Genomic DNA, 23,569 nt, shown 5'->3' with positions numbered 1-23,569 from the left:
CTGAAAGAAATCTAAAGGGAATGTCACACTTGTTAGGGAAGTTGCTCACTCAGACTCGTTTATTTCCTAAAGCGCTCTATACAATAGAAGATGGAAAATGGGCAGTGGTTGGGTTATATTTGATTTTCAGAAAGTGTTAATTGATGGAATCAGTGATGATTTTGATATTTGGCTAATATTTTGGAACCCGATTGCTAAAGTCTGGTTATTTTTTCAGTAATCCAAGGAACGGTCCCCATAGGTCCCCCTTAGAATCTGAGACCCGACTAGTCATCACTGACGAATCGTGGATGTGGCCTGAGCCACGATGTTTGGTGAATGAATGTAATCATGTTTTTTTTTTTTTTTTTTAAAGATTTTATTTATTTATTCATGAGAGATAGAGAGAGAGAGGCAGAGGCAGAGGGAGAAGCAGACTCCCCGCGGAGCAGGGAGCCCGATGCGGGACTCGATCCCAGGACCCTGGGATCATGACCTGAGCTGAAGGCAGACGCTTAACCGACTGAGCCACCCAGGCATCCCTGTAATCATGTTCTTAAGAAAGGATATCCTGCAGCCAAAGTGAAATCTTTCTAATTTTAACTTAAGTTTATTTATTCCCCTTTGTTGCCTGGCTGGTTAATAACTTCACTATCAAAAATCTGCAGGCAGTAATTTAGAAGTCTCTTAGGCATCCCGTTTCTATGCTAATCCATCCGCCATTCCTTTACCTTGCTCTTTTTTTGAATCAGTTTTAAACTCTTCTGGACAGATGCTGGGCTATGTGATCCCACTCAGCTGGAGAGCTTCTGGGATGAAGAGGCCAATTCCAGAGCCACTGCAGGTAATCTTCGAGGCGGAAAATCCAATTATAGGTAATTAGGAGTCCCTCCAAGATTCTGTAGACAGTAGCTTGATACTCCCTTATGGCCATAAACAACTGACTCTGAATAAAAACTAATTTGAAATAGCTTGACCACTAATTTCTACCATTATGTGTATGTTTCTCAGCAGTTTCTCATTGCCGTGCGTTCGACTTTAGCATCCTCAGACCTAAGAATTACACACGTCAGCATGTACCTTACAGATAATGGGTGTCCTGTCTGGAACAATAGTGAGATTCTCTCTGTTATACTCACATGATGCCGAGACTCATTGAGGTTTTACAGTAATAAATGGGATGACTTAGCCCTTCAGATCTGGAGCAATAACTTACTGCTCACCCTCATTTCGGTCTCTTTCCACCTACAACACTCTTTCAAAAGGGAAAAGCCTTTTTAATATGAAAATATCCCTTTCACACATTGAAAAACTTCAGAAAATTGCAAAAAATATAAATCATCTTTAATTCACGACCTAGAGATGACCATGATGAACTCTGGGAATAGATCTTTTGTTGGTCTGTCTTTGTGTTTCTGTTTTCTTCTTCTTCTTCTTCTTTTTTTTTTAAATTTAAATAATCTTTACACCCAACATGGAATCACAGTCATGACCCCGAGATCAAGAGTCACACACTCCTCCGAGTGCCCCTGGCTTTGTGTTTCTTATTGTCTACTACTCTGTTTAGAAACATGAAATCTCCCTAAATCTATTCTGTTTTGTAATATGGTTTTTCATCACTTTATTAAGTGATAAATTTTTCATTGCTTTATTAAGTATCTTTTTATCATCAATAAATATAGATCTTTATCATAATTTTAAATGACTGTGGAGTAGGATTCTATAATATGTGTATTAAACACTTCTGTCATTATTTTAGGATCATCTCATCACTGCCTCCCACTTCCAGCTAGTGCTGGTGAGCCCATCCACCTGGAGGCTTTCACTAGCTTTGTGCAGAGGCAATTCAATGGGAGTGAATCGTCTTCCAACAAATGGTGCTGGGACAACTGAATATTTATACGCAAGAATGAACTTCAATCCTTGCCCCATTTCATACACAAAAATTAAAGTGAGATAGATAATATACCTAAATGTAGGATCTGTCAGTATAAAATTTATAAAAAAAATATGAGAAAATATTTTTTAACCTCGGGTTAGGCAAATGAATCATGAAAAAGAAATGATTGATAAATGGGATAAAAAAAGACAGTCTACTAAAATATTGGCAAAGGCTTTGAACAGGTATTTCACCAAAGAATATGTATGAATGGCAGACAAGCATGTGAAAAGTTGCTTAACATCATTGGGAAATGCAAATTAAAGTCACAACAGATTCCATTTCACATCGACTAGAATGGCTAAAATTGAAGACTGGCAGTGGCAAGTGTTGACAGGATGGGGAAGCAAAATGGTACAGCTGCTTTAGAAAACATGTAGGCAGTTCTTGTAAATGTCCGCAGCCCTCACCTCAGGGCCAAGTGATTTCATTCCTAGCTATTTTCCCCCCAGAGGTAAAATACGTTCCCACAAAGGCTTGTGCTTGAACGTTTGTAGCAGCTTTATTTATACCAGCAGCAAGCCGGAAACACCCCGGCTTGTCCATGGATGTCCATGGATAAAGACATTGTGGTGTATTTGCACAGTGGAGTACTATACAGCAGTCAAAAAGGTGAGCAACAAATACACACTACAAGCATGAATGGACCTCAGAGGCAATAGTGAAAGTGAAGTAAGCCAGGGACAAGAGCCCTCATAGGAAATTCTCGAAAAGGCAAGAACTGTGTTGACAGAAAGCAGATGAGTGTGGTTACAAGGGCTTGGGATTGGGTTGGGGATTGACTGCAGAGGGACATGAGGGACCCTTTTAGGGTTATGAAAATTTTCTCTGTCTTGATTCTGCTAGTGGTGATAGGTCTGTACACATTTGTCAAAAATCATCAGATTGTGCCTTTAAGATGAGTAAATTGTATAATATGTAAATTATGCCCTGGTAAAGGAGATTTTTTAAAAAAATATAAGGTCTTTTGGGGAAATCAAATAGAGGAATGTGCCATGATTCTTGCACTCGTACAATGATTCATGTCAGCCTGGAGGTTCAGGATTCTAGACTCTTCCAGCAGGCATTTCTCAACTTGAAAAACTGCTTTCATGAAAGCTCATTCATATGGCTGTCAGGACCGGCGATTGTCTTCATGTTAACTCATCAAGGGGGGAATGTCTTGCTAGGAGCATCCTGAGCTTTCTCTCTGCATGATTAGAAATCAGTGGTGAGCTACGCAGGAAGGTGGTCTGAACTATTGCTGCAGATTTGGACCCTTGTCTCTCCCTGTTCGTGAAGGGTTCTCAGGAGCTGGGAGGGGGCAGTGGGAATTTTCCCTTGACATCCCCTGGCATGGCTGAGATCTTAAACAGGGTTGGAATTGTTTCTTTTAGCTCTCTCTTTTTACCCTCTCACCCTGTCTCCCTCGCACCCCTACTGTGGATTGAACTCCCATTTTCCTATTATCATCAGCCACTGAGCTCTATGTAAAATATTCAGAGGTGGGGGTATTCTGGGATGGTTTGCTCTCTTGAACTGGGACCTTATTTTCCCCCTTCAATTTACCTTTTGCACAGTTTGATACGCATCAGTGACACTAAATAAATAAGCCATAATTAATACATATTTGGCTCTTGTACTGTTTATTTTCCTCTCTGAAACTCAGATTAGAATGTGCATCCCACGGCTTGAATGTTTAAATACTAAACCAAAGGGACTTTTCTGCTCCCTTCTTTCTCTTGTCTTACGGTAAACTAATTATTTTAACGAGGGGGATGGCACTGTCCCAGAGTCCTTCCATTTCCACTCTTAATAACTGGATGACTAAGAAGCATGTACTCGTAGTAGAAAGTGGTTAGTGAACAAACTGCAAGTGTGTGTGTAAGGAAAAAAAAGGAAGTACCTAGGAATATTAGTCTGCCTTTGGAAAAGTCCCCCCAACAAGCAGCCGATGTGCTGTAGCCCCAGAAAACACACTTGGCAGCATCCTTCCTGAAGTCACCAATATGCACCACTACACATTTGCAAAGTGAGAAACTGTGTCTCGTGTGGAAGCGTTTCTGCAGTAAAGCCTAGGGAAGCATCATGAAATAAACTCTCACAGTATCTTCTGGTGAGTGAATGGAACTGTTCAGTTGTTAGGGTTTATCAGAACAGAAATATTTGTTCAGCGCTTACTATGAGCCAACAGCTAAGTACACATTGTGCTGTCTAATGCTTATGATCATCTTATAACTTAAGAACTATTGCCATTTTACAGATGGGGAAACAGAGGCTCACAGAGATTAGATAACTTGCCCAAAGTGCTGTGTGGGAGCCCAGGTCTGCCTGATTACCAAGTCTGGGTTCTTGACCGTTGCTCTCCTACTTGTCCGTGACTGGTCCTGTGGGAATTTGAGACTGTTGTCAAATGGCAGTGTTGGCTTCACCATGAGGGCTGGCGAAGAATTTTATTTCCAGCAGCCAACAATCGGAGTGGCAGTCAGATAATTAACTTGTCTTCCCCGAAGGAGGTTTGTTCATGGGACAGTCTTCAAATGGGGCATGAAAAGGCACTTGGCAAATTGCAAAAGGAAATAACGCTTCAAAATGAAAAATTGATGCACATTTATCAACTGTGGGTAACAAAGGAGCGGGCACCATCCATTTGGGGCCATCGCTGAAATCAGTTACAAAGAGTCATACCGATGATGAAAATGGTTACATTTCTTGATTCCAATCTTCTACCAAAGCAGAGATGATTTTCCAATCACTGTGTTACTCAGACCCCACATGGGCTCCCTCTTTGTTTTATTTTATTTATTTATTTTCGATTGCAGTTTTAATAATGGTGAAACCCACCAGGGCGTCCTAGCCGGCATTTGCAATGTGCAACGACAGGCTTATAAAATAGTTTCTTTCAGATCAAGCTGAACGTAAAGCCATTTTTAACACTGAGAGAGGGATCATCAAAGAACAGTTGGCATTTTTCCCAAATTAAATCTTGTGCTAGTGGAGATGGGGCATGAGGCTGTCCTGGGGTTCGTGGTTACTAGGATTCTGAGATAAAGGTAATGTCCCTGGCTAACAAAAGAAAAGTAAGTTTGAGAAGTTCATGGTGACTGTTGTTTTCCCCTTTGATCTATCCGGGTGTCAAATGAACAAACAGAATAATTTATTCTCCCTTTCTTTCCCTGCCTCCTCCAAACAGGCCTTCCCACCCTGTGTGTTCGGGACCTGAGTGTGAGGTCAGCAGATCCCAATCCGTGAAATTCCATTAGCAGGAACTAGCACAGAATCATAGATTGTTTTGTGTTGAGGTGAAGCCGTATGCCTCTCCTTAGTCTCATTAACAGAGCTGGGGAAGAGGGTCTTTAATGCACATTGTAATTAAAGGAAGTAAAAACTGGCTTCACTCATGAAAAATGAAATTGAACCCTTTCCCCCCAGTAGTTAAATTAAATACCAACCAACCCAGCAGTTTTTTTTTTTTTTTTTTTTTTAAACAACATTCTTTTAGTGACTTTACACTTTCAGTGGCACCACTGACTTCAGCCGGGGCTTACGGAGTGTCTGCTAATAAGTGAGCCCCTCTGTAATTTTTGTTTCTTCCTGCCTGGATGTGAAGAGGCTGACTGAGATTGCCCCACTTGATTGCAGTACCTTCCTCCTCAAAATTCTCAACGATAGAGTTCGTCGCTGCTGTGAACTTCTGCACCAGCTCCTGGTGTTCTGTTGAGTGTCAACAGTTTTTCCACAAGCTGCTGGGATCAAAAGGCAATAGCACGTGTTTAAGTCGACATGCAGAAATACATCCTGAAAATACATGTACATTTGTGTATAAAGGGGATGAAAGAGATGAGTTTGCAATTTTTTTCAGTCTCGCCCTTGCCTTATGAAAGGAAGTGAGTTTTGATTCGGGCATCAGGTCCTCGATTTCTTTTCTTGAGTAGGATCTGGGAGTGAGAAGAGAGAGCAACAAGGAATGATGTCAGAGAGGCCCAAGGGAACTACATAATAAATCAACAAGCAATGAACAAGCGTAAATTGGGGCAAAGAGGAGGGGGAGAAAGGGTTTCCAAGAAATGTTTCAGAAGTGAGTCTGGGGATCAAGCATTTTCCATGTGGAGGACGGTGAGTAGCAGAACTGGATACAAAGCCTTTTCAAAAATGTTTAAGGTATCTGAATAATATCCTATGTTTTATCAAGACTCATGGGAATGAGTAAAGATTTGGATTCCTTTTGGTTATATGTTTTGTTGTACTATTATTTTTTTTAAAGATTTTATTTATTTATTTGACAGAGAGAAACACAGCGAGAGAGAGAACACAAGCAGGCGGAGTGGGAGAGGGAGAAGCAGGCTTCCCGCGGAGCAGGGAGCCCGATGCGGGGCTCGATCCCAGGACCCTGGGATCATGACCTGAGCCGAAGGCAGACGCTTAACGACTGAGCCACCCAGGCGCCCTATAAGTCTCTTCTTGATGTCTGCTGTCCTCACAGCAATTTTCCTGTTTTCGTCCTGTACCAATTTATTTTATTTATTTATTTTTTAAAGGTTTTATTTATTTATTTGACAGAGAGAGACACAGTGAGAGAGAGAACACAAGCAGGCGGAGTGGGAGAGGGAGAAGCAGGCTTCCCGCTGAGCAGTGAGTCTGATGTGGGGCTTGATCCCAGGACCCCAGGATCATGACCTGAGCCGAAGGCAGACGCTTAACGACTGAGCCACCCAGGCGCCCCTTGTTGTACTATTATTATTATGTTTTGGAACAGATAGAGACACAGAGTGTCAGCTAAGACACATGGGCCTCTGGTTATATCCAGATATTCATTCATTCATTCGTTCATTCATTCATCATTTTGGTTTATTTAGCTGTTTTCTGCCTCTTTTGTGTGAAGCATTCAAAGGTCTTGGGTTCTTAGACATGTAGTTGTTTTTTTTTTGTTTTGTTTTGTTTTAAAAGGATTATGTAACTTCAGGTGATACCCAGACCTTCCACCACCTCTTTGAACTCTCTCCTGTCCTACAGCTCATTTACCTTCTGAATCAGTGGGATCAGGGAGTAAAGTGGGAAAATCTTTTTGGTTCAATCTCCGACTCAGGAAGTGGCATGTGAAGATTTGCTGGAACTGGAGCGGGATGCTGTCCAGAGGGTCAGGAAGGATGGGGCTCTTTCCCCTGCAAGGCTCCCCGAGAGTATCCCTGCTTGAATCCAGTTTCTGTTGGAGTCTATGGTGCCACTTGATGATGGGGAAGCCCTTGACACATGTGGGCTGGGGTTAGGCTGGATGACCTCCAAGGTCTTGTTTAGCCTAAAAATGTCATGACTTTATAATATAAAAGATTTCTTTTATTTGCAGATATAATGATTTCCGGAGGTTAATGGCAGGAAAGGGAAGATGGGAGGTTGTTTAGCTCTTATTAACTGTATCTACCAGCTTAGGTTTTGATGTGGGATGTTGTTGGCATATCTGATATTACTGTAAAGTGTGTTTCTGTATTTATAGATCTCATAATGATTTGTGTTTCCACTGACATTTTGTTCATATAGTCAGGAGGGCAGATGATTGGGGAAGTTTTGAATTTCCTTCTCTACTATTGTGAAATGTAAGGACATTTCTCCATCGGACAAATATTCCGGCATTCTCTTGACTCAATTGGATGCATCATCATCATCATCATCATCATCATCATCATCATCATCATCATAGAAGAGAAAACTGGACCACTATGGCAGTTTGAACTACAGAGCAAAAAATGGTTGACTGCAGAGGTCAACTGGGGGAACCTTGAGACCAACTTAAAGCAAAATCAAATAGTAAATTATCTTTGTTCTGATAGAGTGAAGTCACATGTCAAGCTTGAGTGTTACCATTTTGTAGTTTGTGGGTAATCTCTGACTTGCCACTTTGGTCATTGACTTGACCATTCTAAACTTCATTGCCTTCATTTGTAAAGAGTAGGTAATGCTGCCTGTTTAATAGAAGGATCGTGTTGACCAAATTGCTGAGTAGATGTTCTTGCGTAGAACATTTATCACATACCTGGTACTTGGCACCTGGTCACCTGTGAGATTGGGTGACAATGCTGATGACAGCATACGGTAGCGCCCGTTCTTCCAGATACGTCCTTACAAACATCTGGGGGCAGCAGCTGGATGGTTCGGCACAGACTTGGGATTGAATCCTGGATGTGCCACGGAACAATGTGATGGTGTGTGTGTCTTCTCTTGTCTGAACAACACAGGATAACAGCAGAAGCCTCATCACAGGGTTTTTATGAGGATTAAGTGGGTTAATATAAAGAGTCATACCTGAGTGTCGGGCACAGAGAAAGTACTCAGTAAATGGTGACAACATTGCTGGTATTATTATTATTATTATTATATGTGTGAGCATGCCCTCTCTTCCCATCCCTGTTGGAACATTGGAGGCTTTGTGGGTAGTTCGGTGTCTCCAGTGAGGGAGGGACTCATGGTGGATCAAGGGAAGGCTCAGCTGCACCAGATGGGTTCAACCTAGGGTGGCCATGCTGTCCTTGCAGGGGACAGATTCCAAAGGCACATGTGGCCTCCCTTTTGGGTATCTTCTCTCTAAATGCGAGGTAATGTATGCTTCTAGTAAAATATTCAACAATATGGAACTGAAAAGCAAAAACTTCCCCTTACCATTCTTCTGTCCAGCCACCACCCCCAGACACCACTGTCAGTTTATGGAGTCTCCTTGCAGACCCTTCCCCATGAGCACCCAGACTCATTTAAATTACGTATGTTTATATAAGTAAAATTTAAAAATTATTATTTTTTTTCTTTAAAGATTTTATTTGACAGAGAGATAGAGAGTATAAGTGGGCAGAGAGGCAGGAAGAGGGAGAGGGAGAAGCAGGCTCTCCGCTGAGCAGGGAGCCCATGTGGGGCTCGATCCCAGGATCCTGGGATCATGACCTGAGCCAAAGGCAGCCACTTAACTGACTGAGCCACCCAGGCATCCCCAAAATTATTATTTTTATTACGTATTTTTTCTTTTCAAATTTTTGTTTAAATTCTAGTTAGCTAACATGTAGTGTAATATTGGTTTCAGGAGTAGAATTTAGTGATTCATCACTTACATACAACACCCAGTGCTCATCGTAAGAAATGCCCTCCTTGGGTCGCCTGGATGGCTCAGTAGGTTAAGTGTCTGACTCTGGATTTTGGCTCAGGTCATGATCTCAGGGGCATGAGATTGAGCCCCTTGTTGGGTTCCTCACTCAGTGGGGAGTCTACTTCTCTCCTTCTCCCTCTGCCCCTCCCTCAGCTCTCTCTCTAAAATAAATAATCTTAAAAAAAGAAGTGCCCTCCTTAATACCTATCATCCATGTAGCCCATCCCCTACCACTTCTCTCCATCAACCCTCAGTTTGTTCTCTATTGTTAGGAGTCTCTTACGGTTTGCTTCCCTCTCTCTCTCTTTTTTTCCCCTTCCCATATGTTCATTTGTTTTGTTTCTTAAATTCCACATATGAGTGAGAGCACATGGTATTTGTCTTTCTCTGACTTATTTCATTTAGCATAATGTATTCTAGCTCCATCCATGTCATTGCAAATGGCAAGATTTCATTCTTTAAAATAATAAAAATAATAAAAATAATTATTTGGGGGTATCATATTACATATTTTGCTGCAACCTGCTTTCATCAGTCCATCCCATATCCTGGATATCTGCCTATACTTTAAAAGAAACTGGAGTAAGAGGCTGGATGATACTCTTTCCTTTCTAGCTCTATGGTTGGTTGGTTTGTGTTTGTCCCAGGTATTGGTGAGTTTCTCTCCCGTATGAAGCATGTGGCATGGCTGGCAAGAGAACGTGTTGCTAAAGAAATTGCACCCACAGCCATTTGTCCAAACCAAGGATGGTGGCCACTTCTATGCAGAGCTTTCGTGGCTCTCAGGGAATGATAGCTTTATTATTCGGTGCTATTCCAGTGTAACCATAGTGGTTACAGTTTTGCACCAGGAGTAGGTATGACCTGGAATCACATCTCAGCTTTGCCACTTAGTCCTTTTGTGACTTTCAGAAACTTACGTATCTCTCCAAGCCTTTCTCTCTTCTTCTGTGAAATGGGTGGGAGAATAGTCCAGACCTGACAGAGGGTTGGAAGGATAAATGGAGAGATGTGTGTGAAGGGGTCAGGGTTATTCTAGGGGGTAGGGCAGGTGCTCAGGAAGTGGTAGGTAAGCATTAAACCATCTGAGTAAACTAAAGAGTCTGGAAGATGATTTGCAATGACGTGGGGTGCCCAGCTGATAAATTCTACCGAAGGAATGTTTGCTGAACACTTGCCAAGCGCCCAACACTGTCCAGCACCAGAGTGGATGCAAAGTTGATGAGGGTCATTTCTGCTCTCGAGGCCCTTACAGAGTCCTGGGGAAGAGACGTGAGTGGCCAAGCCTCACACAGTCATCCACATGACAGAACAAGGCCACGAATGGACCAGGGGTGTGCCCAGGGGCTCAGGCGAGGGAGCCATGGCTAACTCTCACTGGGGAGATGGTTCCTTCTCATCTTGCTCCTTCTTCCTTGGTTCCCATTTCTTCCGGTTCCTTGAGTGGAGAGGTCATAAGGTTAATTTTGGCCAACAGATGTGCTTTGTTTTTCATATGGTGTTCTGATTTTTAAATTGGTTGTCAATACTTTCAAAATAGGGCCTCTTTTATTTAAAAATCTGGAATTCTGCTTCTCTTGAAAGTGGATCAGCTGCAGCTGAGTGGCTTTTGCCCTTTCTCCAGGACACACACACTCTTTTCCCTGGGGCCCCTGGGGCCCCTGCAGCCCACTGCCGTCATGCATGCTGCCCGTCTGGCCCCTGCTCCGGGAGTCCTGGCCCTCCCTGGCCCAGGGTCAGTGCTCCGCGTGCCCTTGGGGGAGTACCCTGCCCTCGCTGCTTTGTCGGGACAGCCGCTGCCCTCCTTCCCATCCTGGTGTGGGCTGCATGCCTTCTTGGAAGCCCTGCTTCACTGACTTGAGCGGTCCCTCCCGTGCTTTGTCATCACGGAGCACCCAAGATGAGGGTGGTGAGCGAGGTCTGTCCAGGGAGGGGGCGTATTTTATGACCAGTAGTGTTTAGAATCTCTGGCGGATGGTGACACTGAAAAGCAGACTGACTTGCCTTTGCAACCCCTCAGACGAAGCCCCCGCTTCTGCCTGCACCAGAGGGGCACCACCACCACGGCCCCGCTTGGCCCACCCTAGCTCTCACCCAAAGCCAGTGCAGGAAGTTTATACCAAGTTGTGTAACCACCTGACTCACACCGTCCTCCCCCGCCCCGTCCCGTGTGCTCACCATTGTGCCTGCTGAGCCCAGCACACAACCTGGCCCACCAGACGTGCTCAGGAAGTATTGACTGACTAAGTGAAAAACCAAGTGGTTGGGTCAGATTGTTCACCTGAGGAATTACACTGCGTCATTGACCGGCTTGATTTGGAAGCAGAAAGTTTCTGAATATTTATGTTCCTCCTGGAGGAGATGGGCTAGGTATCACGACAAATTCCTACTTTCTCCTCAAGAGGAAATTAGGAATTCGGAGGGAAATTTGCACCCCTGGATCAATATATGGCAAAATTTCAGCTCTATAACCTTAAAACCCAAGCAATTAGCTTTGTTTGAAAAGGTCAGCCAGGGCTGTGCTCTTCTCCTCTGACAAGTTGAACTGTCCAACAGAACTCAGTTTAAATTAGAAATATCTCTGGCAGAGTTAATCAGAACCTTGTTGATGCCCTCGTGCTGCAGGGGAGGTGGAACTCCGGGATCCCGCACTGCTCTGAGGAGCGGTTAGTTTTCTTTTGCCGTTCGGAACGCAGCAGGGGAGTCCTGCCACCACCACTCCGGGAACCTCCCAGTACAAGTAGCCGCTGTTTTCTTTCGAGGGTCTACTCTGGACCAGACACCGAAGACCCCTTTTTATATATACTTCCTCCAAACTTTCTATCACCTGTGAAGTTAATATTACTAAGACTCATTTCAGGCAGACGAAACGGGCTCAGAGAAGTGAAGCCACTTGCCCGAAGTGGCACCGTAAGATTAGACGGCATCTTTTCCTGATAAAACCTGGAATGTCTCGTTCCTCTGCCCACAATACCTCAAATTCCGGGATGGGGGAAATGGACCATTTGTCACGAGATGATTATGTTTCTCCTCACCTCCCTGTGTCACACCCTTGCTTGCCTGCTGGACAGGCCATGATGTTTCCAATTTCAGAGGCTCCCAGTGGTCTGCAAGGAAGCCGTGGGCTGGGGGTGGGTGGGGGACGGGGCTGGGAGAGAACAGCAAGGTGTGGATGGTAGAATAAACCTATCTGAATGACCTGCACTTTTCTCACCCCCTCCTGACACCGGTCTTCTTACCTTGGTTCTTGGTTCTTGTCCCTTAATTTTCAGTCTAAGTTTCTTGTTCCACAGAAAGAGGATTTTTATTTCCCTTGCAAGGTTGTTGTGAAGATAGAGGTATTTTAGAAGCCTCTAGAATATAGATTTAGCTCATACTGGGTGCCTGGGTGGTTCAGTCAGTTGAGCATCCGACCCTTGGTTTCGGTTCAGGTCGTGATCTCAGAGTCACAGGATCGAGCCCCGAGTCGGGCTCCACGCTGGATGGGGAGTCCGCTTGAGATTCTCTCCCCTTGCTCTTCCACCTGCCCTCTCTTTCTCAAATAAATAAATAAATCTTAAAAAAAAAAGAAATGGTAAAAATTATTATCATCATTATTAACCTCCTGTTGCTTTAGTGCACATCTCCGCTTGTGTAGCTTTTAAGTGTCTCGGACGGAACATGGCCAGCACTCGGTTCTCGACCCCCTCCTCAGGTTACCCCGTCTCCCTAAGTGGCAACTCCATCTTCCCATGGCTCAGGCGAGATGTCTCGGGGTCACCTTGACTCCTGTCTTTCCCTATTTCACTTCAGTCCCTCTGTGAATCCTGTCACCGACATCTTCAAAACGTGCCCATGTCTTCCCACCTCCGCTGCTGCCCCCCCTGCACCACGATGCCACCCTTTCTCTCGAAACCAGCTCCGGCCCCTTTCCTGCTCTCTCTGCCCACCAGCCTAAGTGGCCCTCATGCTCTCTCAGCCACACCTGACAGCCAGGTGTCAGCTCTTCTGCTCCGACCTCTCCAGAGGCCATCTGTCTCCTTCAGAGTCAGCGCCGACGCTCCCCCGCTGTGGTCTCCCGGCTGTCCCTCGGACCACATCTCCCGCCACCCCCTTCCCGCCCCCCGCAGCCATGCTGGGTTCCTTTCTGCTGCTCAAACATGTCGCTCAGGCACCTGCCCTTTGCCATCATTGGTCTTGCCATCTGGCACACTTTTCCTTCCCAGCAGACAAACAGGGCTCACTGTCTCATTTGATTCCGGCTTTTCCTCGACTGCCCACTGTCCAAAGACCCTCGTGGGCCGTTAGGACCTACCTGTGTAAAGCAGCCCCTCCCTTCGCACTCCTGATCCTCTTCCTCATGGACCATGGACAGTCACCTGACATTTCATGCCTTTGCTCTTTATCTGTCTTTCCACTCAAAGTATAAACTCTGCAGGAGTAGAGAATTCGCCGGTTTTCTTCCCTTGTACCATTGGTACACAGAACAGTGCCTGGCACACGGTGGGGGCCTCATGAACGTGCGTGAGATGAGCCTGGAATGAATCACGTCACACCGGGCACCCCAGAGGACCGTGGGTTTGCCACGTTCCGGCCAAGTCAGCTGGATGGTTGGCCTCCCAGGTCAGTACTGTGGGCTCTGCCAGAACCATCCAGGCCTCGGCCGCAGCTGCAGGAGGCAGGCGGGCCAGCAGCTGGCCTGGCCGCACGCAGGGCTCCACAGGGGGGTTCTGATCCCCCCAGGAGGAGCACAGAGCAGAGAGGGTGCTGGCCTGCTGGCTGCAGGGCCTCTGCGGGCCCACGGAGAGTGCTTTCCATCTCCACCTTGGTCCCCAAGCCCCGGGCATCTTCATCAGGACCAGAGCCCTGATGTTCTCTGACTCCCTTTCTCAAGAACCCTTCTCCGACGTTCTTCTGGCCACGAAGAGCCCTTCTGCAGCAGAAAAGTGGGGTCCTTTCGCTGGGATGTTGCCCTGCGCCTCAAGGCACGGATCTCTATGGGTTTTTTGCCCATGAGACTTGAAGTTCAGTGTCTCTTGGCACAATGCGGAGGGTGGCGTCTGCGCCCCGGGGAGCAGACCAGATGCACTGAGCTGGTACTTGGAAGAGATTAATTGCAATAGTTACTTCCTATAATGTGCAGCAGCCCGACAGACCGTGATTTATGGCTGGAAAGGCCGAGGGCCAGGCTTTGGTGGTGCAGAAGGGTGCGCCGCATCCCAGATGGGTAACCCTGGGTTACATAACAAGAGATTGTGGACGCGTTACTCGGTGATTTTAGCATAAAATAAAATTGAATAACACAGTCAGAAAGTTATTCTCCTTTCCATTCTCTTTTAATGATTCTGATTATAGGAGAAAAAAAAATCTCCTTTGGCGCTTGAACACTTGCCAGCCTCCCTTTTATTATGGAGGAGGAGACGGCTGGTGGCAAACTCAGACCATTCCACGGGAAACAGTCTCTAGTGGGGGCCTGGGGATTACACTTGTTTTCATTGTGTTTATTTTAATTGTTGCTGTCTATTGATCGTATGTGATGCTGGCTTCTGTTGGTGGTGGTGATATAAAATTTCAATGACAATAAATTTATTTCAGCAAGACTCTGGGTTGGCTTTAAGACTACGTGAATATGAGATGGGTGGGCTGTGAGCCCGTGAAGACCTCAGTGGTTGGGGCACAAAGGGCTGAGGCTGGGAAGTGTGGTGCAGCCGGTCTAACTGCGGCGACAGCTAACTGTTGGCCGAGCCGCTCTCCCTTGCTTGCGTTGTGCACCATCCGGGGACCCTCTGGCTCCTGGCCCTGTTTCCAGCTCACGCTCACTTTCCAGTGACTTTGAATTGGGTCCGCCAGCTACTTCTCTGCCAACCATCAGACCCCGCAAGCCTGCCCCGTGTCCTTGGGAAACCGCCGTGACCCAATTATTCAGGTCTAAGTGGCCCTCCTGGCAGCATTCAGGGACTCATTAAAACATAGTTGGAGTGGCCGTAAACGTGGCATACGGTGCTGCCCTTTCTCAGAACCGTCATCTGAAGTCAAAACATGTTTCTGGTCACGTCACCGAGTGTGGATTCCTGTTTTCTTCTGTCCCCCCCTTACGCTTTTGCACATTCAAATGTATGACCCCGGGAGGAGACAAGTCGATGTGACAGGACTCCAGGACCTGTTCGGGTCTCTGAATACCACTGCGACGCTGAGCAATGGCAGCACTCGAAGGAGCCAAGCGGTTCTTGTGGACTGAGGAGTCGCACACGATGCTGCTAAGAGGTGTTGGCTACCAGAGCTCTGATGTAGAATGGGTCAGGTGACATCCCTGTGGATGCTTCTAGTGCCCCCTGTGGGTCTGCTGATTGAACTGATGAGTGCTGTACTGTACCCGGGCTCCTGACGGGACCAGAAGGCGTGTGGAGTCCGGTCGGTTTAGCAAAATGAGAGATTTTGCCGATGGCGTTTTAATAGTGGTCATTTCCTGGTCCCTGCTGTGTTCTATGTGTTTTATTTTATTTATTTATTTATTTTTAAGATTTTATTTATTTATTCATGAGAGACAGGGAGAGAGAGAGAGAGAGAGAGAGAGAGAGAGAGAGAGAGAGAGAGAGAGAGAGAGAGAGAGCAGGGAGCCCGATGCGGGACTCGATCCCAGGACCCTGGGATCATGACCTGAGCCGAAAGCAGACGCTTAACCATCTGAGCCACCCAGGCGCCCCTATGTGTTTTACATAGTTTCTGCGTTTATTTCTCATGGCATTTTTATGCAGTGACCAGTAGGTATTGTTTCTTTTTTTGCTGATGAAGAAACTGAGTCCCAGAGAGGCTAAGTCAGTTTCCAGAGAAGCTCTGGACCTATGGTGGTCTGAGCCTAAGGGGCTTATTTCCAGTCTCTGGGCTTATGCCCCCTGAGGGAAGGTATAGATATTTTAATTTCTTAAATTTTTTAAAAGTTTATTTGAGAGAGAAGAGAGAGAGAGAGTGTGTGTGCACAGAGGGAGAGGGAGAGGGAGAGGGAGAAGCAGACTCCCCTCCAAGCAGGGAGCCCAACACGGGACTCCATCCTGGGACCCTGAGATCACGACTTGAGCCGAAGGCAGATGCTTAACTGATTGAGCCACCCAGGCGTCCCCATATTTTAGTTTTTTTTTAAGTATCTGAAACTTAGTGTCCTGGTTCTACTACTTTCTAGCTGAGTCCGGTCTGTCCACCAGAATCAGATGGAACATCCAAAGGGATGAATAAAGAGTCAATGGAAAGGATCATTTGCAAAGGTGTAGGTGGGATTAATCAAGGGAACAGTGGGGGTGGGTGAGGTGACCCAGGAGCAGTGACAGCAGGAGGCCATTTATGCCTGTAAGCCTCAAGGGGCAAGGGGGAGAGTGGGTCCTGGTACCCAGGGAGACCCGAGGCTAAGGAGGGGACCACTCACTAAGAGCTGTCTCAGCGGGGAGAGCAGAGGAGAGATAGGCTGACCTCTCTTGCCTCCTACCCTCTGACCTTTGTCCCGGTGCCATCCATTGGCCAAACCCAAGTAGCAGCCAGAGGGCAAGGGAGTCTGGTTGTTGCAGCTCAGACAAGACTTTCAGGGCAGAAAGCATGGTAGAGAGTGGTGGGGATTGAATCTGGAAGGGTCAAGGAAGCATATTCAGCACAGGAACCTTGACCGCTCTGAGTTAGTGACCTGTATCAGGCATCTAATGCTCTGTAACAAATCACTACGGCACTTGGAGGCTTACCCAGTAAACAGCAGTGCCAAGTCCCCTATTCCCAGGCATCTGGGCTTCCTTCCCATTCCTGCATGTCCCACACTCCCTCTGGCCATAGGACTTAAAAGGGGCATTAGGTGACACAGGTCTCTGCCGGATTCCCAGCGATCCTCCGCCCGCCCCCCAATCCATTTTGTCACATAAATTTTTCCTAATGCTTAAATTCTCATCTCCTTTGTTAACCTTCCATAACCTCCCTGACCAAGCTGTTTGCTTTACTGTATCTTTTCCATTGACTTCTCTGTGGTAACGAGTATCATCACAGTTGTGATTTGACACTTACCTGTGAGATTACTTGTTTAAGGTCTGTTTCCTCTGCTGCGCGCCATGCTCCATGAGGGTGGATTCTGCTCATGTTTGCTCCCATTTTGCTTTCTAGACACTTGCTTAGCGCCTGCAATATAGTGGGGGGCTCCGTGAGTATCTGTGGAATGAATATGAGTGAATTGCTCTGTGATGTTTTCACTTTTTTGGTTATTTTACCGAGTATCTAATGACAGCTGTGCTAAATTCTAAAAAGAGAAAGGTGCCTGGGATCCAGTTTAACTTCTGAAGTTGAGCATTTCCCACAAAGTTTTTGAGCGTACTAGGACTTTTTAATACCATGGCACAGGTATTAAACATCGAAAGGTGTTAGTGAGGGTGTTCTATGAGGGACAGATTTAGGGATTTTTGTATTATAATTTCCATGAGGGCTTGGATGACTTATCATCCATTCATTTATCCATCCATCCAACCATCCAGCGTTACCGCCAACAAGAGTATCGTGATGCCTCTGATGGGTCTGGTGGTAGGGACTCAGGGCAACAACACCTGCGTTTTGAGGAAAGCTCTGTGGGTAATTCACAAGGATTACACTTCTCCTCCAGTCAGAGGCATCGGGGGATCCTAGCTGAGTCCTCACCGTGAGAACCTGGTGGGGTTTCTAGGGGTAAAGCCCATGAAACTGTGGAGTCCCTTTAAGGTTTCAACCCACCTGTTAGTCCTCTCTCACCCTCCAAGAATTCATCAAAATGACCCCCTAAATATTCCTGTCAGTTACGGGTCCCTGGCTTCCATTCCACACGAGCAGATATTGGCCATACTCCTCTGAATTCTCCCCTCTTCAGATTTCAGGATGGCGGTTTGTCCTGCGGCCTCAGTTCTTTCCTGGGCCCCAGACCAGACATTGATTTTCAGTTTGTTGAGGTTTTTCTTGTTCTAAGGATGGGAGTGACAGCTCCCAAACTCTACTTGGGGGAGCTGAAACAGAAGTCAGCACACTGGTAAGACACATTCAAGCAGGTAAAGACACAGTGTGATTTTGTTTCTCCCCTGCCACAGAATAGACCTCGTCGTTCCTGGGAATTCCTTGATGTTCCTAGAAATGTGGGGGGGTGTTGACTAGATTGCAAGAAGCTTGTCCTCTTAAGCATAAGCTCATACTGTGAGCCTGTGCATAGCCAGGCAATGCCAGAGTCTTTAGATTTTGTGCCAGTGTTTGGGAGGTCGGGGGTCTGCACTGAACTGTGTTTCCCCTGGTAACAGGGGCACAGAGAAATTATCAGTGAGAAATACAGCAGAGTAAGTTGATTTGCATCGAAATCAGACCTTCTTAAATTTGCTTACCCTTGGGCTGCCGAGTGAGTATGAATTTCTACTCTCTAAACTAAGAGCAGGTTCACCAGTGATTGGGTTCACTTGGATGCATCCAGCAGAATACTAGGGATGTAGGAGAATGAAGAGAATTTTTTGTGCTAGTATGGGAGGAGTTGCAAATGATTCATCAGCCAGCTACATGCTGGCCTCCTCTGTGTTCCCAGAAATCATTCCTGAAGTTCTCTGGATCTTCAAGGTCCCATACCAGCACACTGCAGGGTCAGGGACTCTCAGATAATCCCCTGTCCCCTCAACTAGTCCCCAAATGGGCCTGCCCTTATGCATTTCCCATTGTTACGACATATCTGACCCTCAGGCTGTGACCAGAGGGGTCCCCAGGCTTGACTCCTTTCAAATAGCAAACTGGAAGAGGTCTTGCCTTGAGGCCTCTCATAAGTGACGAGCTGCTTGTCAGTCACACGAAAACCCAAAGGGGGCCTGAGCTTGGACGAACTCCCCCAGCTAAATAAAATGGCCTCACAGTACCATGTTGACCTGGCGCGTTCTCTGATGGGAAGCTCTTTCAATTATTTGAAGAGTGGCTGTTAAGGGGTTGTGAAATCATCTGCTTGCAGAGTTGGCTTTAGTTTCTCTAAAGAAAATGATTTGCCAAAGAGCCTTTGACTTTTTAAAGGCTGTCAACCTGAGCAAGACATTTGGGTAATTGGGCACTTGATGTTGGTTTGGTGTCACCTTTGTGCATATTGATAATCATGTGCGTATAAAGACCTTGTTTCACGTTAATTGGAGTCCATGCGTGGGAGGGGCCCACGTGCATTGGCTGGTCGCAGAGTTCTCTTTGAAGAGCCAATGTGGATAAAGAAAGATGTGTGTTTGGCATTTTTCCCCTTCTGTGTTTTTGTTACAGTTCTGGTTGTAACGCTCATGGACCTGGAGGGTATCATGCTAATGAAATAAGTCAGTCAGAGAAAGACAAATACCATATGATTTCACTCCGATGTGGAGTTGAAGAAACAAAACAAAGAAAAAAAAGAGACAAACAGAAAAACAGACTCTTAAACGTGGTGAACAAAACTGGTGGTTGCCAGAGGGGAGGTGGGTGGGGGGATGGGGGAAATAGGTAAAGGGGATCAGGAGTACATTTATCGTGATAAGCACGGAGAAATGCCTAGAATTGTTGGATCTTATATTGTACACCAGAAACGAATATAACACTGTGTTAATTATACTTGAATAAAAAAATACCCAAACCATGTAAGTGCAGCCATCCAGTAGAGTCCCCAGGGCAGCCCTAGCCGTTGTGGCCCCAACTGGAAGAACTGCCCCACCAGTTTGGATCTTGAGAGATAATTAAGTGAGTGTTGTTTTATGTTACCAAAAAAAAAAAAAAAAAAAAAGTAGGGAGAGGTAATTTTATTATATTTTTAAGTGAGTCTAGATTTCTTTTTTAAATATGAGTCCACTATATCAGTATTTAAATACAGGAAATTAAATGCTGAAGGCAGGCAGACCTTGCAGGAACCGGAACTGGGAGGTAGAAGATCATCCGGAGCTCTGGCAGCCACTGTGGGCCTCTTATCTCTCTGATTTCTCTGCATATCTGCTAGACTCATAATTTATGTGTCCTGACCAGCTCTCTTGGTTACTCCAGGAATGCAGCACAAGAAGGCTGTTCTAAAGTTTGCAAGTTTACATCGCCTCACGTCGAGCCACCTGCAGCGATATGCCCGGCTGTGTCTGAATGCCAGTCCCAGACTCCTGTAGGAGAGAACCTGACAGGAAGAGGTGAGCATCTTGGGAGAAGAAGACCTGTGGGTGGGGGGCTCTTCAGAGAAAAGGGGTGTCATCTTGAAAGACCCCCTACCATGTGAGTACCTCATTTCTAGTTTTATCCCCATTGCAGAGATGAGGAAACTGAGACCCAGCTTACTTTGCCAAGGTCACAGAGCCACACCTCATTTTTCTTCTTGAATGAAGATTATTATGAGGAGATAATTTTATTTTGGATGAAAATTGGTACTATTTATGTTGCAGCTATTTTTAAGGAAGGGGTTTATCTTTTAACTGGGGTGCATTGTTTAGCAAATGTTTTTTTTTACTTTGTAATTTGTCAAAAGGAGACACACTTCCTCAAAATAAAGTGAGAGTCAACGAGAGTAACATTTTAGTAGCAAATAGAATCGTTCCCCAAATAATCCAGGACAGTTATGTAATCACAAAGTGCTCTGGTATTTTTGCATTAAAAAAAAAATTCAGTGCAGGAAATGAACGAGAAGAGGATAAAAGTTCTTCACAAAAATCAGAGTCTTGCTCTTAGCCAAAAGGTTGAGGTATCGCAAGACATTTTATAAGGAATATACTCCCTAAAGGCAAACCCAGCCTTGAGCCAGCCATGGAATTGGGCTGTAAGGAGGAGAGAATAACAGGTGCTTCTGCGGGGTCAGAGGGGCCAGGCTCCTGGATACCACTGTGGGGGAGCGTGAGAGCCATCGTCGTCTGGGTTCTCCTGCTGACCACTGTGCAGACAGCATTTTGTAGTGAGTGGGCGTGCGTGCACAGTTCTTCCTCACATTCACTCTGGAAATCTGGGGGAAGGAGAAAAAAGATCTCTCCTTAGTTTGTCTCATTCCTCTGCACCTCTGATCTGACTTTTCGTATTTTCCGGTTTTCTCCCTCTTAAGTCGATTCATTAGCTTTTTCCGTTGAAGTAGTGTTGGATTTTCCAAACCTGAGGCTGTTTCCCTGTTCGAGGCTAGACCATATTTTGATTTTTTACAGTTCGAAGGGAATTACCAATGAGATGGTTATGTTAAGATGGCGTGAGACAGGAAGGGGTTCAATGGTTACATGCATCTTTTCATTCTTGCTAAGTGAATGCCTGAGCAGTGTTCACACACGGCCCTCTCTGCCTTCAGGCATCCATCTGGGAGGGTCTCAATGGTCCTGTGTTCCCTAGTTGATGGGCTTCTGCAAAGGAGAGGTTGCTTGTGGTCTTCCAGACTATTGTAGGCTCTACCAGGTTATCCTTACAGCAAGTGGGAAAGGGTGACCTATTACTTTCCCTGGGGCGGAGGGGACCAAGGGAAAATCCATGGAAATAATGGCCTATCTGCTGGTGGCTCAGGAGCTCCCAACAAAAGAGAGCGTGCAGGAGCTTGGTACATTTGGGGTCTGTGTTGCAGGACATCTTTGGCCAAAGCCACTGCTGGCCCCGTGGTTCCCTTCCTGTCCTTGACACCACCCTTCATACTCTGCCCCTTGCTGCACCCCAGTGCAGTCAGCCTGCTTACAGGGAGGCCTCCCAAACTAACCTTGAATATTTGCGGACCCGCAGCCTCCCTTGATGTGACTGGGAGCGTCTCTTCTCCGACAGCTTGCCATTGTCCACACGGTTCTGCCAGGGCCCTGGTCCCAGAGCAAATGAGACAGATTGCTGGTGATGATGGAATCAGATCAGGCCACCTCTGTGGGAGCACCAGCTCCTGGAGAGACTCGAAAAAGGCACCATTCTTGCTAAAGGGCCCCTCTGGGAATGTTGGCAAAAAGGCCAGCTCCTAGTCATCCTGTGAACTTTGAAGATTTTCCTTCTTTTAACAAAAATGAAAAGTTAAAGTGAATGTCTGCAACTCAGACAAAAATTTTGTTTTCAAAGTTTAAACGATTTGGTTCTTTCTCCCCTTCATCTTCTTCTAGGCTCTGAACCTAGCTCTAAGAAAGAGGAGACAAGAAATTTGCCGTTGGTTAGCATTAGTTAGGAACTACCCAGCTAACCTTTTTAAAGTATTGGTGAAAATAAGGTATCAACATCACAGGAAACTGTACTTTGCTGCCACTTTAATGCTTTTCCTCTTGAGTACATTTTTATCACCTAAATTATTGTTCTGTGCTCCTTTTTCATAAATACAGTTACCCTAAGGATTTGGTTTCTAATGAGCACACACTGACAGCACATTTTGCTTAGCTGCCTGCCTCGATTGGCCATACAACGCAGACCTTGCTTAAAATAACTCCTTTTTTTTTTTGGCATGACTGTTAGTGCTTTTATTCTATTCTATTCTATTCTATCTATACATAGTCTATTAGTTAAGTATACCCTATATAAAGTCAATTAAAAATATGTTAAGTATACCCTATATAAAGTCAATTAAAAATATACAACTTATAAATACGTAAGAAAGAGCAATCTATTAACCTAACCAGGACCCCTGACATTTTTCACATGAATACCATCAATTTCAGTTCTGACTGGACCGTCAGTGACAAAAAACCTAGGAAAATGTTTAAAACCGTTAGCACCTTGTATGTATTTGTTATATGATGTCGTAAAACTTATTTTCATCAACATCTGAAAAATCCGACGAGACTTCCATTTTACGTAAACAGGTAGGTTTCTCCTTGGTCAATATGTGGAGATATGCACATGAAAAAGTGTGGAAATAGTGAACTCCGCATCTGATAACGTGCAGGTAGGATGGCCTCCGTTTACCTTGCTTGAAAATACTGGTGTTTGTCTAATTGCCTGTTTTGTTTTGTTTTGTTTTTGTTGTTGTTTTTCTATGAGAAGGGAAAATCTTTATCTATTGGTGCCAAGAGTTTTGGTCTCATTTTTATATTTTTCTGTATGTGTCCCCCAAATAAGTACGTACTTTACTTTTGACTTTGGAATTACCCCATGTGGGTAGTTATTCAGATCAACTTCATCTCTTGACTGATGTGGACAAGGCCTTTGGAAATGCTCTTCTTCACTCTTTGGTGGTTTTAATATCAACTTCAATATCAAAGAAAAATGTTTTCTGAGTTAGTGCATATGTAAAAAACTATGGACCCAAACCTCCTTCTGTCAGCAGAGATGGGCTGGTCTTTACCTACAGCCCCCAAATCTCAGTGGCTCAACTCAACAGAAGTGGTTCTTTTTCTCCCACTCAGGCCTCACATCTCTTGTGAGTTGCTCGGGCCCCAGGCTGATGACTTTGCCATCCTTCTGCAGCTATATCATGTGGAATATGTGGCCGTAGAGGGGGAAAAAATACTGGAGAACTGAATCTGAACTTTTCACTGCTTCAGCCAGAAATGACACACATCACTTCTCACATTTTGCTAGCCCTAACTGGTTATATGGCCATTTGCCAGTGAGCTGGGAGATGTGGAGAAGTAAATAGGAGGAAAATCAAAACATAAGGGAGAATCTTGCCTTTGGAACCAAATCCTGATTAT

This window comes from Mirounga leonina, unplaced genomic scaffold (assembly GCF_011800145.1).
Source record: "Mirounga leonina isolate KUSES-001 unplaced genomic scaffold, KU_Mleo_1.0 Mir_195, whole genome shotgun sequence".
NCBI lineage: Eukaryota > Metazoa > Chordata > Mammalia > Carnivora > Phocidae > Mirounga > Mirounga leonina.
The sequence above is the reverse complement of the archived record's forward strand: the minus strand, read 5'-3'. Positions refer to the sequence as shown.